The 16,785-nt window shown below is 42.2% G+C and overlaps 2 protein-coding genes across 2 annotated transcripts in view; both read left to right on the top strand.

Annotated features, from left to right (window-relative positions):
- The window catches only part of LOC115403871 (interferon-induced protein 44-like), a 391,401-nt gene that overhangs the window by 349,035 nt on the left and 25,581 nt on the right, over nt 1-16,785 (top strand). The window lies entirely within an intron of this gene.
- LOC115404702 (interferon-induced protein 44-like) overlaps nt 12,036-16,785 on the top strand; it is a 52,407-nt gene continuing 47,657 nt past the window's right edge. Inside the window, exons 1-2 of the mRNA XM_030114096.1 lie at nt 12,036-12,042; nt 16,454-16,458. The gene's annotated coding sequence lies outside the window, so the exon portion shown is untranslated. The remainder of the gene's footprint in view (nt 12,043-16,453; nt 16,459-16,785) is intronic.

The raw sequence follows: 16,785 nt of genomic DNA, 5'->3' as shown, positions 1-16,785 counted from the left end.
TGGTCAGATGTAGGTCTCTGGACCTCCTTCCATTTCAAAGCAATTGCACGTTTAGCTTGTAACAAACAAAAATTTATTAATTTACGTTCCTTTACAGTTGCTGGAAAATCTTCAAGGGTATATGTGCAAAAGGCATATTTTAGCTTCAACTGGAATATTCTTTCCTGTAAATACGGAGATTAAGTTGAGAACCTCTTTCCAGAATATCTGCAGGTTTTGGCAGCTCCACATGCAGTGTAACAGCGTACCAGCTTCATCCGTACATTTGATGCAGTGATCTGGAATACTTGGATTAAAGTGATGTAGTTTGACAGGTGTGATATAGGGAAGACCCAGGACACGCTGGAGAGACTATGTCTCTTGGCTGGCCTGGGAACGCCTTGGGATCCTCCCAGAGGAGCTGGAGGAAGTGTCTGGGGACAGGGAAGTCTGGGCATCCCTGCTGAGACTGCTGCCCCCGCGACCCGGCCCCGGATAAGCGGTAGAAAATGGATGGATGGATGGATGATATAGGTCCTAAGCAGCCATTTATATTGTAAAAGTTTGCATCTTGTGTTTATTGTTTGACTTTGGGCGAGAAGGCAAGTTTCCTCTCAATCCTCTACACTGATATCTGACTGTAGATCATTTTTCCATGCAGATAGACAGGAAAGAGAGTTCTCTTTAGAAGTTGCTAATAACAGACTGTAAAGGGTGGAAATTTGACCAGTATTATGTACATGCTTGACCATAACTTCTTCAATGGTTGATAACAAGGGTTCTGAGGTTGTTTTAGTTTGGGAATATATAAAGCTTCTTAATTGCAAATATTTAAAATGATGCTCCCTGGGTAAATTAAATTCTCAATAGTCATACCTGTAATGTCAGATGACTGGCGAATTGTCACCTGAATTGTTACCTGAAAAAATTCAAGAAAGTTTCGAAAAAAGGGAAAGCTGTTATAATCTAAAGGGGATTGATATTTTTAAAAAACCCAGATTCAGAACAAAAATAATGGAACGCACTGTGACTGTTAAGGGAACCAATCTGTGGAATGCACTTCAGAAAGAAGTAAAAGGACTGCAAACAATCGCAGCATTTAAAAGAAATTTCAAAACTACATTACTGAGGAGTTATGCAGTGTTGGACACATGAGATATGTGTCCAACACTGCAAAATTCTATTCTGACAGAATGAAGTTGGTCTCGGAATTTCAAGGACAGATAATGAATGGAATTGTAGACGGAATATAAGTGGCTGGAAAATGGAGAGGTGGATAGAGGGGGAAAAAAAAAAAGTTAAAAGGTGTGTGTAACTGAGGTAAAATCAGGTGAAAAAGATGGTGTTTGTAAAGGCTGGGAAAACATGATATGATGAAAGAAGGGGCAGACATAAGTTATTCTTCTTTCTGCTCCTTTTTCATTCATCGTTGTATTATTTTCTTTTTTTTGTATATATTTTGTATTATCTTTTGAATGAAAATAAAAAAAAAAAAATTGCCATGGCTAAAGGTTCAATAGCAAATAAAAATAATAAGGGGCTCATAGGGCAGCCTTGGCGAGTAGATCGACTGAGATTAAAGGGTTCTGAAATTTGGTTGTTTGTCACAATGTCTGCTACTGGATCGGTATAAAATAGTTGAATCCATCTAAGATATTTTTCTCCAAAACCAAATCTTTTTAAGACATCAAACAAATAGCTCCATTCGATTCTATCAAATGCCTTTTCAGCATCTAATGACAGGATTGCATGGTCTCTGGCATTTTGTTTAGCGTATAAAACATTCAATAGCCTCCGTGTGTTATGGAAAGCTTGTCTGCCAAGAACAAATCCATTCTGATCATTGACAATTAGGTTAGGTATTATTGGTTCTATACGTCTGGCCAGAGCCTTACACAGTATTTTGGTGTCGCAAGATATTAAAGATATGGGTCGATACGATGTTCTCTCAAAGGAACATTTGCTCGACTTTAAAAGGAGGGAAATTACAGCAGCTCTTAAAGATGGGGGTAGTATTCCTTTTTCATATGGTTCATAAACACCTCTAAGAGATGAGGCAATAGTTTACCAGCGAATGTTTTATACAATTCGATGGGCAGCCCATCAGGCCCAGGTGCCTTACCACTGCTCAAGCCTTTCATTGCTTCAAATAGCTCCTCAATACTCAAACCCTTATCTAGATCGACTTTTGCTTTGACAGTTAGTGTTGGAAAATATAATTTATCGAGAAAGTCCTTTTGTTTTTTTGAGATGTTTGGTGAGCTGTATTCAGATTTGTATAAGTCCTCATAAAACTCTTTAAAAGCAGAGTTTATTTCAGATGGATCAATTAGGAATTTTCCATTTTGTAGCTTAATTGAATGAATAGCTCTATCAGTTTGTATCTTTTTCAACCTCCAAGCTAGCAGCTTTCCAGTTTTCTCTCCCTGGTCATAGTATGATTGGATGCTATTCTATTGGTGGTTATCTCATTATACTGGGATTTTAATAAAAGAAGTTCATGTCTTTTTCCTGGGCTGTCATTATGGTGAAGTCTCTGCTCCAGTTCTTTAACTTTTTGTTCGAGAGTGTTAAGCTGTGAGTAATATATTTTGGTTTTATGTGCAGTATAACTTATAATCTCGCCTCTTAAGTAGGCCTTAAATGCCTCCCATTTTACGGACGCACTGGTTTGATTTGTATTTAAAGAGAAGTATTGGTCTATTTTTCCATCAATAAACTTTACAAAATCTGGATCTTGGAGCCATCTGGACTGAAAGCGAAATCTAGGCATTGAGCGCATGGCATCTGGTAAACGCATTGTTAAAGAAATTGGTGCATGGTCTGATAGCAGAATACTATCATACCAACATTTCTCGATTTTTGATAAGAATCCATTTGAAATCAAAAAATAATCAATTCTAGAATATGTCTTGTGTGTGCTTGAAAAGCACGAATAGTCTCTTTTATCAGGATTAAGATTTCGCCAAATATTTAAGTTTAGATCAGTCATATATTCTTTGATAATTTTCCTTGTTTGTTGATGGGAGGTATCAATGCCCGTTGAGCGATCCAGTGCTGGATTTAACACACGATTAAAATCACCGCCAATTATGTATTGACCAGGATAGGATGATATGTAAAGAAAGAGATTTTGAAAAAAAAGGGGGTCATCACCATTAGGAGCATATACACATATTAAACTGACTTGGGTGGATATTATGGTCCCATTCAGTATAATATACCTTCCAGATGGGTCTATGTGCTTTTTTCTTAATTGAAAAGGGATTGATTTGTGAATTAATATCATGGCTCCTCTGGCATGAGATGAGAAAAAAGCAGAATACACTTGCCCCGGCCACCTTTTTTTAACTCTATATCTTTTTCTATCAAGTGAGTTTCTTGTAGGAAAATTATATTGGTCTTCATTTGTTTTATCCTATTCATTAGTTTTACCAGTTTATTGAGCCCTCTTGTGTTCCAGCTCGACATTTTTAACTCTAATCTAGTAGTCATCTTTGTTTAAAAACTGAATTTAGAATGCCCGAAAATCTTGAAAAAAAAAAGAAAAAAAAAGGAACACAATGACGAACATAATACCGAGATCTTATTCCCTCCCACAAAACCCTCATGTACTTCCCAAAACGAAGTACATGTAAATTACGAAAAGAGTAAATGACTCCGATTATGATCATCGTTTGATCCACAAAATGTTCTTGAGCTCATACAGCATATAAGGCTCACTGAAAGATAAAAGAAAGACTGAGTTCAACCAGAAATAAGTTTAAAGATAAATTTAAAATTAAATAAGTAAATCCGGTAGAAGAAAAAAGAACAGTTAACTCTAGTCACTCTTTTAACTAACTTTTATCCTGTTAACACAGTATTTATATCTAATAACAATTTGAGGAGGTTCGACGGGTGTATATCTCTCAAGCAACTGTCTTACAATTTTTTCCTTTTCCTAACCCATTTCAAAACAATTATTTATATATCCAATCTCTTCAAAAAAGAAATTTAAATTAGATGCCTCTCTATTATAAATAGAGGGAGAGAAAGAAAGAGAAAAAAGAGAGAGAGAGAGAGAGAGAGACAGAGAGAGAAGAGAAGAAAGACATAAAGGCTTGTCCGAGAGACAGTTCTTCCATCATATATAACCGAGATATTTACAGAAATTACCTATAGTCATTGGTTCTCGGCGCTGGAGTGCTCTCATGGAGAAGCGGTGTCGGTGGATTCAATGTTGTGAAGGAAATCCTCTGCCTTGGTGACGGATCTGAAGATGAGGCGCCTGCTGTCATGGGTGATCACCAGGTGAGCTGCGTAGAGCAGCCCGTAGCGAATGTTTAGGGAACGAAATCTTGCTTTTACTCCATCGAACAGGCGTTGTCGCTGTCGGGTTTCACTTGACAGGTCCGGAAAAAGCTGATCCGTTGGTTATTATAGCGCACATGCCCTTGTCTTCTGGCCACTCTCAGTGTATTTTCACGGTCTTTATAGTTCAGAAATTTGATGGTTATCGGTCTGGGCGCTGTAGACCGGCTCGTGTTAGCTTGACCGACCCGGTGCGCCCGCTCAATCACCGGGGGTGGCGTGAGAGTGTCACCCAGTAGCTTGGGAAGCCAATTTTCCAAAAAATTACACATATCAGTGCCTTCTGCTTTTTCGGGGAGGCCTACCATTCTCAGATTAGAGCGCCTTGCCCTGTCTTCTTGTTCTTGAATTTTGTTGCGCAACATCTCCGTTGTTCCTTCCAGTTGTTTAACTCTCTGTTGTAAAGCGATGACATCATCCTCGGCTTGTGATATTCTCTCCTCCGTTTCTCCAATTCTCCTCAAATGGGATAACAGATCTCCCTTGATGCTATTAATAGCCTCCAACACTCCGGTTGACTGATCGCCGAGGTCTTGTTTCAGCGAACGAATTGCATTCAGTATCTCTGCATTTGATGATCCGCTAGTATTAGCCTCTTCGCGGTTGTTGTTAGCATCATAGATAGCATCAGTCGGAGCAGTGGGGTTTTGCGCTGTTGCTTTCGATGGTGATTGCCCAGGTTTAGCGATTTTTCGTGGCATGTTTCCCCAGACCTCTTCCACACATACAAGCGAGTTTCTTCAAGTTTTAGTCGCTTTTCGAGTTTCTTTCCAGAAATTCAGTGGCGAGCCAAGTTGAGGTGGTCTGTCAGTCCCGCCCCATAACCCGGAACGGTACTTTATAAATTAAGCTGAATTGAATTGAATCTGTTTGTCTGTTTGTGGAGCAGTAGTCAGAGCAGAAGGCAAAGTTCTTTTTTAAAACACAAAATTTCTTAAATCATTCCATTTTGACCACAATGTGCTCAGATCACAAGTACATCAGTCTCACTCTGAACTGCTTTCAAAAGTTCAGAATGCTGTACAGTGGAAGCAGAACAAACCAGGAGCGTGGGGGGGCGCACACCCACAGGGAACAGCACTGAGCTCTGAGGGAGAGCAGATACACCTGCTGCAGCTCTCCCATATGGCCAGAAGCTCCACACAGAACTGCTGACCACAGGAGACAGGACTGAGGACGGACAGGACCAAAGAAAAAGCATGGAAGTCACAAACCAACAAACAGAACACAGACAGAAAGCCCCCTAAATGCCCAGAGCACCAGGGGCCTCACCTATGAAACTCTGCGGGAAAATCTGACAATAATTATGCATGAGAGCACAACGCAAACTTCTGTCTGCAAAAAAAAATTCAGGAGCCAGAAAAAAGTCAGCCGCACAGCTGTTCACAACTTCCAAGTCACGGTTTCAAATCCTGCGGAGAACGTGATGATGGCCGACCCCACCCACAATCCCGCCCCAACTCCACCCCTTGGCACCATATATGGGTATGCAAATGAACTCATGAATGAAATTTGGGTATATTAGAGGGTGCGGCGCAGCGGAGCCTGCAGATAACAGCGGATCAGGCGGATGAAGTGTCGAAAAATTAAGATTTTAATGACATTCTGGCGGGTTGCGGTTGAAGCACTCAAATAAAAAAAAGCAACATTTTAAATCTTATTCCAAACATAAAGAAACGAACGAGAATGATAGAAAAACACTTTTTGATCAGCCAAACGAGCAAAAGTGTGCATAATCACGGCATTTACAATTTAATAGCTCATTCAGCAGAGTAAGGGCGATCAGCGTCTCGCTGCAGGCGCAGAACACAAGTGTCGGCCGGCAGGTGAGACGCGCCGCATGCAGGTGGATCTGCCGCTGTGGAGGTTTGAGGTGATGCTGCCCTCCCCTCATTGGTGAGGTGGAGAGCCGGTCTGCTGTCCTTTTTGGAGGACAGTGGAGGGACAAACGGAGACACGTTGAGTGGGAGCAGGTGCCAGTGCCATCAGCCTCACTACTACTGAAGTGAAAAAAGTGGTCCGACTTGAAGGTGTCATGTCATAATTCAGTGTTTCAACATTGCAGAAACCTTAAAAAAAAAAAAAAAGCTTAACATAAAAATGTAGTGGAAATTGGTTGCACAATATTGTGCGTTCATGCATTATCAAAATTGTTTTCCCTCTTGAGTCAACAGGTTCTAATGCACTGCAGCATAGAGGCTGTGAACCCTGATGATTCAGGGTTCGGATGTCAGATATGGCCATGGCTAAATAGCAAACATTTTTGGTGTCAATTTGCCATTTAATTGAGAACAATTTGAAGTGTGTATCATGAGAAAAATTATGTCATTACAAGTGACAGTCGGTATTTGTAAGTGCAGAGACAAAGACATTGTAAATGTTTTTATTACGTGATGTGTTAGTTTGATTTCTCCCTTTGAACTGTTTATTTTTTGTTTATTTTAGAAGATGTAGAAAGGTGAGGGTACAGGATGAAAACATTCCAAAGCCACTGAACGTGACTTCCTCAAAGTGTCTCCCCTCATGTGCAATCATCACCACTCACTGTCTGTCTTAAATGTATATTTAGATTATATCGAACTTATGTCTGTTATTTATTTCATTATATCTGTCTTGGATCTTGGTGTAAATTAAGTTTGATTTATATCTGTCGGCTTCTATCTATTATTTAATTATGTGTTTTCGATTTGTATTTCGTTATATTTAATTTAACTTGAATAATTAGTTGTGTCGGTCAGTATATTCCTGTTATGCAATTACATTTAATTTTACATACAAATTATATTTAACTTGCCCTTGTTGGGCTTTGTATTTTTCTACTTTTCTTTCTATGTTTTTTTGCTGCTGCAGCCCTGCAGTTTCCCCATGCCGGACAAATAAAGGATTTTCAATTCCGTTTCCTTCTGCTTTGTCGTCTCCACGTAGTTTTTCTGAATTGTGCGGTCCTATACGGCAGCTATTTTGTTGGCGGTGAGGACCGCAAAGTCACGCGCATTTTTTCCCTTCGCAAAATGTGTATAGGTACCTGCTTTGGCACAGAGCAGCCACTGCGCAAAGTTTGGGGCTCGTTTTGTGCGCCGCAAGCTTTATAGGTGAGGCCCCAGAACACCAGGTGACTGGAATCACAATGATCAGGTGTTAAGAGAAGCGAACCACCCACAGTGGTTGACCCAAGGTCAAACAGTCCTCATCATGAAGAACCCACAGAAGGGAACAATTCCATTAACTCCCGGCCTATAACCTGCCTCAGCACCACATGGAAGCTCCTATCAGGCATCATAGTGGCTGAGATGAACAGTCGCATGGAACAATGTATGAGCAGAGCCCAGACAGGAACTGGAAAGAGGAGCCAGGCACCAGTTACTGGTTGACAGGGCGCTTGCACAAGACTGTAAAGAACAAAAACACAACCTTTGCACTGCCTGGATTGATTACGAGAGAGCCGATGACTCAGTGCCGCACACATGGATCCTGGAATGCCTGAAACTGTACAAGATGAACAGGGAACTGAGAACCATTCTGGGAAACTCAATGAGGCTATGGAAGACAAGTCTGGCAGCTAACTGGAAGTAGTGTTGCTTTCATCAACAACAATGATGACAAAATTTCCTCATCATGAAACCTCTTCACTTGACAACTTCACTTTAGACTTCAGGATTCAGACTGACAAATTGGTGATGGCCAGTCAGCCTGATGTAGTGGTGGTGGAGATACATGAGAAGAGAGCAGCAGTGATGGATGCAGCAATCCCAGTGACAGAACATCAGAAAGAAGGAACAGGAAAAGCTGGAGAAACACCAAGGGCTGAAAGAGCAGCTGGAGAAGATGTGGCCTGTGAAGGCAACAATGGTGCCAGTAGTGATGGGGGCTCTTGGGGCAACAACCACCAAGCTGGATGCATGAATCCAGGAAATACCGGGAAAACATCTGAGATCTCTGGCCAGAAGAGGGCAGTGTTAGGAACAGCTAAGATCCTGTGCAGAACCCTCAAGCTCCTAGGCCTGCACAAGATCCCGCCCAGGGGGGTATTGCACAAAGGTCGGATAAATACATCCAGGATAAATGAAAATGCGCGGCTTGAGTCAGCCCAGTCGGTGTTTTCTCGGATTGATCGGTTGCACGTTTGCCGAGCCAGGATGAAAAGACGCAGCTTACTCAAGCCAGGTGAGGAGCATCAGGATAAGTGCGCGTTCACGGCGTTCTTCAGAAGACCACGACATCGATCACAGAATCACAGATTGAAAATGGAACAAGGACAAGTATCTTACTTCACCGGGATGAGCAGCAGTGTGCGGACTATACCGCGGCTGTGGGGGGGGGGGGCTCACTTAAAAAGGGGGGTGCCCCAGAGCAAGGACTTTACACAAAACACGTCCATTAATTTCACTCCATATATTCCAGCCTGTACGTCTGCTTTAAGTGACGTTTTTGGCATAGCGCCCCCACGCTTCAATGGTGAGGACAAGTACTGCATGCAGGCCGCAGCTTTATTAAAGTGAAAATAGTGATGCTCAGATCAGACACTAAAAATGGCCTAATTCTGCATATGATACATGATTATGATCATACAAAAATGATAATAATAAAATACAGGAAATACACGGGGGAAACAGCATTTTGCCAATATTTAGGATATTTATTCAAGAATATTTCAACTCTGTGTCCGTGTTATCTATTGAATCAATTGTCCTCATGCTGTGTTCTGTTTCATCCCTCATCTGTCATGAAGAACAAACCTGTCGGCCAGAAAAGAACCTGCAGCAGGTGAAAACCAGACATAAAAATATTCTGCAGTCTGGTAAGTTACTTAAGTGTAACCCAAAGAGCAATTATCAAATGAAGTGATAAATTAGTTGTCTTCTCAGAATGAATTTCTGTATGATTTTAGCCATTAAAAAACTGGAGTCAGAATGATGTGGGACCATTCATTCCTAAAGGTGGAGTCCTGAAATAGGACGATTTTCCTATTTTCAGGAGACAGTCAAGAAAAAATGATATGCTGTCTGTTATATTGTGTCCATTTCAGTGGTGTGATGCATTTATTTTTCCTTTGTTTCTCATTTTACTCATTGTGTAGCTTCAGGGTTGTTTTATTTTATTTTTTATTCTTTATTTTTTACATCAGTGTGGTTTAGTACCAATTTCATCAAGGTTTTTTTTCCATTGTCTTTACAATAATTGTGAACCTTTTATTGTAGGACTTGTATTACTAAAGAAAGGATTCTGAAACGTCTGTGTTGAAAGTGATGTTGGTCTTCATATAATCTGAGCAACAAAATAATACTAAAGTCAACCAGACCCTGCAAATGCAATGACTACAGTAATAAGATTTGGCTGCAGGATCATTAAATGATGTAATGTGTAGAAAAATCCAGGAAATGCTGTAAACCACGCCCATTTCTCACATTGTTGACAGCAGTTTAATCTTATCCTGGGTAGTTAGCCTGCTGTGGAGCAGCTAGCTGCAGAGAATAAATCACCATGGTGACTTGTCCAGGATAAACTTGGCCAGCTTTTGTGCAATCGACTTGAGGCTAACTTCGTCCAGGATCACCACAAGATCGCCACAGGATAACAACAGTTTGCCGGCTTAATCCCTTATCCTGGTTTTGTGCAATACCCCCCAGGAAGGGCGAGAGCTCAGTTTTTGTTTTGTATATTTTTGTAGAGGTCGACCGATTTATCGGCCGGCCGATATATTGGGCCGATATTTGGGCATTTTTCTCCATTGGCCATCGGCCGTATTTTCTTTCAAAAAGCCGACTTTTGATCCGTTGTATAAAATGACGCAATTTTTGATCAGGCACATGTGCGGGCAGCGAAAGCTGCCCCTCAAGAAAGGACCCCTGTGGCGCGCTGCTGCATTCATTTATGTCAGAGCGGAGTGTGCTCGGTGGAATCCAGGCTGTGGAAAAAACCTGCATCTGTTGCATCTGCAATGAATAATGGCTATGTTGAACATTTCAACATTTTTGTGGCTCTGTGGCTCCAGTCTGCAGCGTATCAGTGTTTACTGCAGAAAAAAAGTTTGGCCGGGGAGCACGTCGTGCCGCGGTGCTAACGCTGCTAACGTTGCTAACGCTGCGGTGTTCGACTGTCAGAGAGTTTTTTTTTTTCTTCTTCTTTTATTCTTCTCAGTTGTTTGGAATTTTGCACGGGCAGGGCGCCCGGACTGAAAAGGTCTGGCGGAAACCCTGCATATTGTTAACTTCAAATACTACTTTGTGATAAGTTTTAGCAGTAAGAGATTAGCGTGGTCGAAGCTGACTTTAGTTGTGCGTGTTCAACCCTGTTGGTGAAAACACATCACTACTGTAGTTAACGACAACACAGAGTAAATAGGAGGAAATGGCGAGAGTAAAAAAAAGTAAATAATCAGTCATGAGGCTTTTTCTGAACCATGTATTAGCCACCTGCAAATTCCTACACATAATGCATGACCCGAGTTCTGTTTTTATTTGTATGTATGGCTTTTTTTTACAGCCTTGTTTCTGACTACTTTTGTTCAAATTATATTAATGTTTAAATTTATTTTTTGACACTTTAAGAAGAGTGTGAATGTTTACTACTGCTTTTTACATTGTGTGTTTACTCAGACAAAATATTTCATTGTTTTGAAAGCTGAATAAATGTTCAGAGGACTGGACACCACTTGTTGTAATAGATTTCTTTTAGTTGTTCAGAAATTGATGTTTTTCACAAAAATGTGATTGATATTTATTTATTTATTTATTTATTTATTTATTTATTTATTCATTAAAAAATCAGCCTAAATATCAAATTGGAAAAATCGGCTATGCATATCGGCATCGGCATCAGCCCCCAAAAAAACCCATATCGGTCGACCACTATATTTTTGTGCTCTGTTTGTCTTGTTCTACTGTCACTTTGCTTCTGTGATATTGTAAATTTCAACTTCACCTTCAAATAGAGGGTTTTCACCGACATCACAACTTGGGCGGTACCCTCGCTGCGCCGCCATATTGGAGATACTCAGTGTCAACAATCATACTGACAGTAGTTGCGATTGTGTGTTATGGAACAATTTGAGTGCATTCAGCCATGTCGAAAGCTCGTCAAAATGGACTGTAGAAGCAAAGGAATATCAGGAAGGCCTTGGGTTAAAAGAGAAAGCCCGATATTTCGAGAAGCTACAGTTTATTGGTGGTAAAGATCCGTAGGAGTTGGCTCCCACCTCCTAGACCCTCACTGGGGACCAGCACGCTTGGACCCAACAGATGTTAAGAGCTTCAGGCCAATATCAAAAACCCCATTTCTGGCTAAAGTCCTGGAGAAGGTGGTCTGTGTCCAACTTGCTTCCTTTTTGAAGACACACAACATACACGACACATTTCAATCTGGTTTTCGTGAGTTTCACTCAACTGAGACGGCCCTGTTGAAAGTGTCTAGTGACATTATGATGGCTGCGGACTCTGGCAAATGCACTGTACTGGTTTTACTAGACCTATCATCTGCCTTTGACACAGTCGACCATGGCATCCTGATCAACAGACTGAGGGACTGGGTTGGGTTGTCAGGTCCTGTTTTGGACTGGTTTAGGTCATACCTGTTTGGTAGAACTTTCAGTGTTTCCGTTGACAATGTGATGTCTGATCCTGTGGAGCTTCAGTGGGGGGTGCCACAGGGATCTGTTCTTGGACCTATTTTGTTCTTGCTGTATATCCTCCCTCTTGGCAAGCTGATTCACCAGTTCAGTGATGTGTCCTACCATCTGTACGCCGATGACCTGCAGCTGTACTGCTCCTTTAAATCATCTGAGCCAGAAAAACGTAAGTCGCTGATGAGGTGTCTGGCCAAAATTAAGGAGTGGCTCAGTGAAAACAGTCTGCAGCTGAATTCAGACAAAACGGAGACTCTGATTGTTGCCCCAGACAGCACCATGTCTGCCATAAAACACCATCTTGGTGACCTGAACTGTTCAGTTAAAGGCAGCCTAAGAAATCTGGGTGTTATTTTTGACGAAGGAATGTCCCTGGAACACCACACCAATCAGCTTGTGAAAAACTGCTTTTTCCAAATTCGGAATATAGCTAAACTTCGCAAAATGGTGTCCTTCAAAGAGTTGGAATTGATTGTACATGCATTTGTCTCATCTCGCCTCGACTATTGTAACAGTCTGTTCACCTGTCTCAACAAAAAAGAACTGGCGCGCCTTCAAGTTGTCCAGAATTCCGCTGCACGGCTCCTGACCCGCACTCGTAGGAGAGCCCATATAAGTCCCATACTCAAGGACCTACACTGGCTCCCTGTTTCATTTAGGATAAATTTTAAAATCTTGGTTTTGACGTTTCGGGCTCTACACGGGCAGGCACCGGACTACATCAGGGGCCTGATCCAGCCCTATGTTTCCACTCGCTGCTTGAGGTCCTCCAACCAAAACTTGTTAATGGTTCCCCGCACATGTTTCAAAACTCGAGGGGATAGATCATTTAAGGCAGTGGCACCGCGTCTTTGGAATGAGCTTCCCTGCTCGCTCAGGTCTCTGGACAATGTTGATTCTTTTAAAAAGCAGCTAAAGACCTTTTTCTTTGAACAAGCCTTTTAGCCTGTATGGTACTGTTTTTATCTTGTATATCTATTTGTTTTCTGGCCTGCATGGTACTGTTTTATCGTGCATATTTGTTATTTTAGTGATTGTATTTTGTATTTTCTATTTTGTACACATTATTGTTATGTGAAGCACTTTGTGACCCTGGTCTGGGAAAAGTGCTATACAAATAAAGCTTACTTACTTACTTACTTACTAGGGGTTGGGGTTCTAAATAATTGATTAAAATGCAAATATTACCAAGCTGATGGCTACAAATAGTGTGATAGCTGAAATATGTTTTTTTTTTGTTTGTTTGTTTTTACATAAAATACTTTAAAAATCTAGCACAAACTGTTTTTTTCAGGAGCAATACATCTCTTAAGGCTAGGGACATAAAAAATTCAAGTTTCTGTAGAAGCTAAACATTTATGAATGATCAAAGTAACATATGAAGTCATTAATAAGCTTAAACTGTTGCGCTCTTTTTCACTTACCTGACAAGAAACTTGACAAATTCGGATGTTGTCCAGATTTTTCCCTCGTAGATCTTGGTTAAGCTTTGCTAACCACAAGCGCCTCCGTTCCTCTGATAGTTTTTGGCATTCCTCACCCTGGTTTTTTATAACTTTTGGAAGTCTATTCATTCATTCATTCATTCATTCAATTTCTACCGCTTATCCCTTTCGGGGTCGCGGGTAGCTGGAGCCGATCCCAGCTGCTGTGGGCGAAGGCGGGGTACGCCCTGGACAGGTCGCCAGTCTGCCGCTGGGCGACGTCTATGTAATTCCAAATGTTTTTCTCTGTCTGACCTATTGGCACAACCAATGACACGGCAACAATTTACCATTTTTCTTGATAACGCTCTGGATCTTCCTTAGGACTCGTGCTTTGTTGTGATAAGGAGTACCTCCAAGATGGCGACTTCCGGGTCGATGACGCGCCTGACAACGCGTCGAGAAAACCCTCTATTGGCTCGTCTCCCCTCTGTCTGTGGTCTGTAGCAGCATAGCACATCATTGTTTGGTGAGAAGTCTTGATTTGTCAACAGCCAGAAAAATAAGGTTGTTTTACCGAGATAATGAGACAAGTAAAATTTTAACATGACAAATATAACGTACATTAGAATGTTTTCTGGAGAAAATGAGAAAATTAACTCAAGATCTTGAGAACACCACAGTAAAGCTCGTGTCCGGAGTGTCCGTTCGTTTCCAACATATGTATCATTTTTCAACAGAGCTTAGATGTGTTAGTCTGGTTCGATACTACAATATAATATTAGCATAAAGCAATATAAAAATGTATTTATGAGCCCCGCCTTCGTCTCATAGACCCCCATGTTATCCGAAAAAGTGCCGGTCAGCGTCAGCCAATAGACTTCGAGCTTCCGCATTGTCGTGTTGTCAATCAAAGTGTGGAGCAGCCAGAGAGCACGGCCGCTCGCCCAGCAGAGGAGAGTTAGCTCTGCAGCAGCCGCCGCGCTTACCTCGGATATATCCACTGTCTGCTGAACATCCACCGTAAACAGCTCAACATGGAGGATGCTGTAGGACTCGGAGGCTCTTATTTTCACACGACAGATAACTCGCGTGCACAATTAAAGGGGCGTGGCTTGGTTGCTCATGAAAGCAGAGGGAGGGCGGAACCTTGAGACGTTGGATTAAAAAAACCCTCCCTCTTTCAAAACTCCAGACACGAGCTTTAACTCATTATCACGGCAAAATGGAGGAAATAATATCCTTTCAGAAATTCGATAATTTTGCTTTCCCTGGCTGGTTTACTGAACACTATCAGCAGCATGTCTCCATTCAGTCACCCTCAACTGCTCATCATGCGTTTAAAGACAGCTTGGAAAAAAGATGTCACCGTATGTTAATCATAGATTGTACGGTTGTAACAGCTGAAAAAAGTGCGAGGGACAGAGGGGACGGATGCGAGAAGTCTGGCAAACATGTAACTCACATCAGTTACACAAATGGTAGTTTACTATCATTTGTTAAGACCACTTGTCTAATTCATCCCATAATGCAAACTACAATTCTACAATTCTACAATTTCATTTAGCAGACGCTTTTGTCCAAAGCGACATACAACACAAGCAAGAATATAGACATAAGAAAGAAAGAAACCATTAGTAAATGCATCAATTGCTTCAAGTGCGATTGGTCAAGGGAGTTGCCATCAAGTTGCAGAAGAGGAGCCACTACCCCCCCCCCCCCCCCCTTTTTTTTTTTTTTTTTGTGTTTCAACTTAGTCAGTGGTACATAAGTGCTGGGTTTTAGAACACCTGATCTATTCTTCCCCGAACATGGGGTCGGATTAAGACCCTAGGTGTTCTCTGAACAATTGAGTCTTCAATTGTCTCTTGAAAGTAGAAAGAGACTCGGCGGAACGCACCGAGTTAGGTAGTTCATTCCACCATTTGGGAACAACAGAGGAGAAGAGTCTGGCTGAAGGTTTAGAGCCGTGCTGGGCTGGAAGCACCAGACGTCTCTCACATGCAGAGCGAAGAGGGCGTGAAGGAGAGTAAACCTGGATCAGGGAGTCCAGGTAGGCCGGAGCCGTTCTTGTAAGCGTTTTGTAAGCCAGGAGGAGAGATTTGAATTTGATCCTGGCTGCAACTGGAAGCCAATTAAGGGAGATGAACAGAGGAGTGACATGAGCTCTGTGGGCTGGTTGAAGACCAGACGTGCTGCTGCATTCTGGATCATCTGTAGAGGTTTGACTGTGCACGCAGGGAGACCCGCCAGAAGAGAGTTGCAGTAGTCAATGCGTGATATCACGAGAGCCTGAACCAGAAGCTGTGTGACCTGTTGGATCAGGAAGGGTCTGATCTTCCTGATGTTGTAGAGGGCATAACGACAAGACCGAGAAACTGAGGCCACATGAACCTTAAAGGTCAGCTGGTCATCAATCATGACACCCAGGTTTCTGGCTGAGTTTGTGGGCACAAGTAGGCTCGAGTGAAGTTGGACACTGATCTGAGGTTGGACAGATGGACAAGCTGGAAAGACCATGAGTTCAGTCGTAGACAGATTTAGCTGAAGGTGGCGTTCCTTCATCCAGGTGGAGATATCAGCCAGACATGCTGATATTCGAGCTGAGACTGTGGTGTCGTCAGGTGGAAAAGAGAGGAAGAGCTGAGTGTCGTCAGCATAACAGTGGTAGGAGAAGCCATGGGAGCGAATCACTGCACCAAGTGAAGTGGTGTACAGAGAGAAGAGTAAGGGGCCAAGCACCGACCCCTGAGGGACCCCTGTCGATAGGCCATGTGACCTTGACACCTCCCCTCGCCATGAAACTCTGAAGGATCTGCCTGTGAGGTAGGACTTGAACCACAACAGGACGGAACCTGAGATGCCAAGGTCAGAGAGTGAGGAGAGGAGGATTTGATGGTTCACGGTGTCAAAGGCAGCAGATAAGTCCAGCAGCAGGAGGACAGAGGACTGTCCAGCAGCTCTTGCCAGCCGCAGAGATTCCGTGACTGAAAGGAGAGCAGTCTCAGTGGAGTGGTCGCATCTGAAGCCTGACTGAAATGGGTCAAGTAGGTTGTTGTTCCGCAGGTGTTCAGAGACTTGGTTACATACTGAGCGCTCCAGTATTTTCGACAGGAATGGTAGAAGTGAGACTGGCCTGTAGTTTTCAACCTGGGCTGGGTTGAGATGAGGCTTTTTTAGTAGTGGGGTGACGCGGGCTTGTTTAAAAGTAACAGGAAAAATGCCGGTTTCCAGGGAGGAATTGACAATGTGCGTGACTGCAGGTTTGATTATGGGCAAGATGGTCTGCAGAAACTAAACAGCATCTGCTCTTAATTCATTCCTTCTGATTGTTGTGATTCAGAAGCTACTGAATACACCTGTTCTGTTCTGTTCTGTTACATGCACCATGAGTCTTTCTTTGAAATC

Source organism: Salarias fasciatus, chromosome 17 (assembly GCF_902148845.1).
Source record: "Salarias fasciatus chromosome 17, fSalaFa1.1, whole genome shotgun sequence".
Taxonomy (NCBI): Eukaryota; Metazoa; Chordata; class Actinopteri; order Blenniiformes; family Blenniidae; genus Salarias; species Salarias fasciatus.
This window is presented reverse-complemented; position numbering and strand designations above follow the sequence as displayed.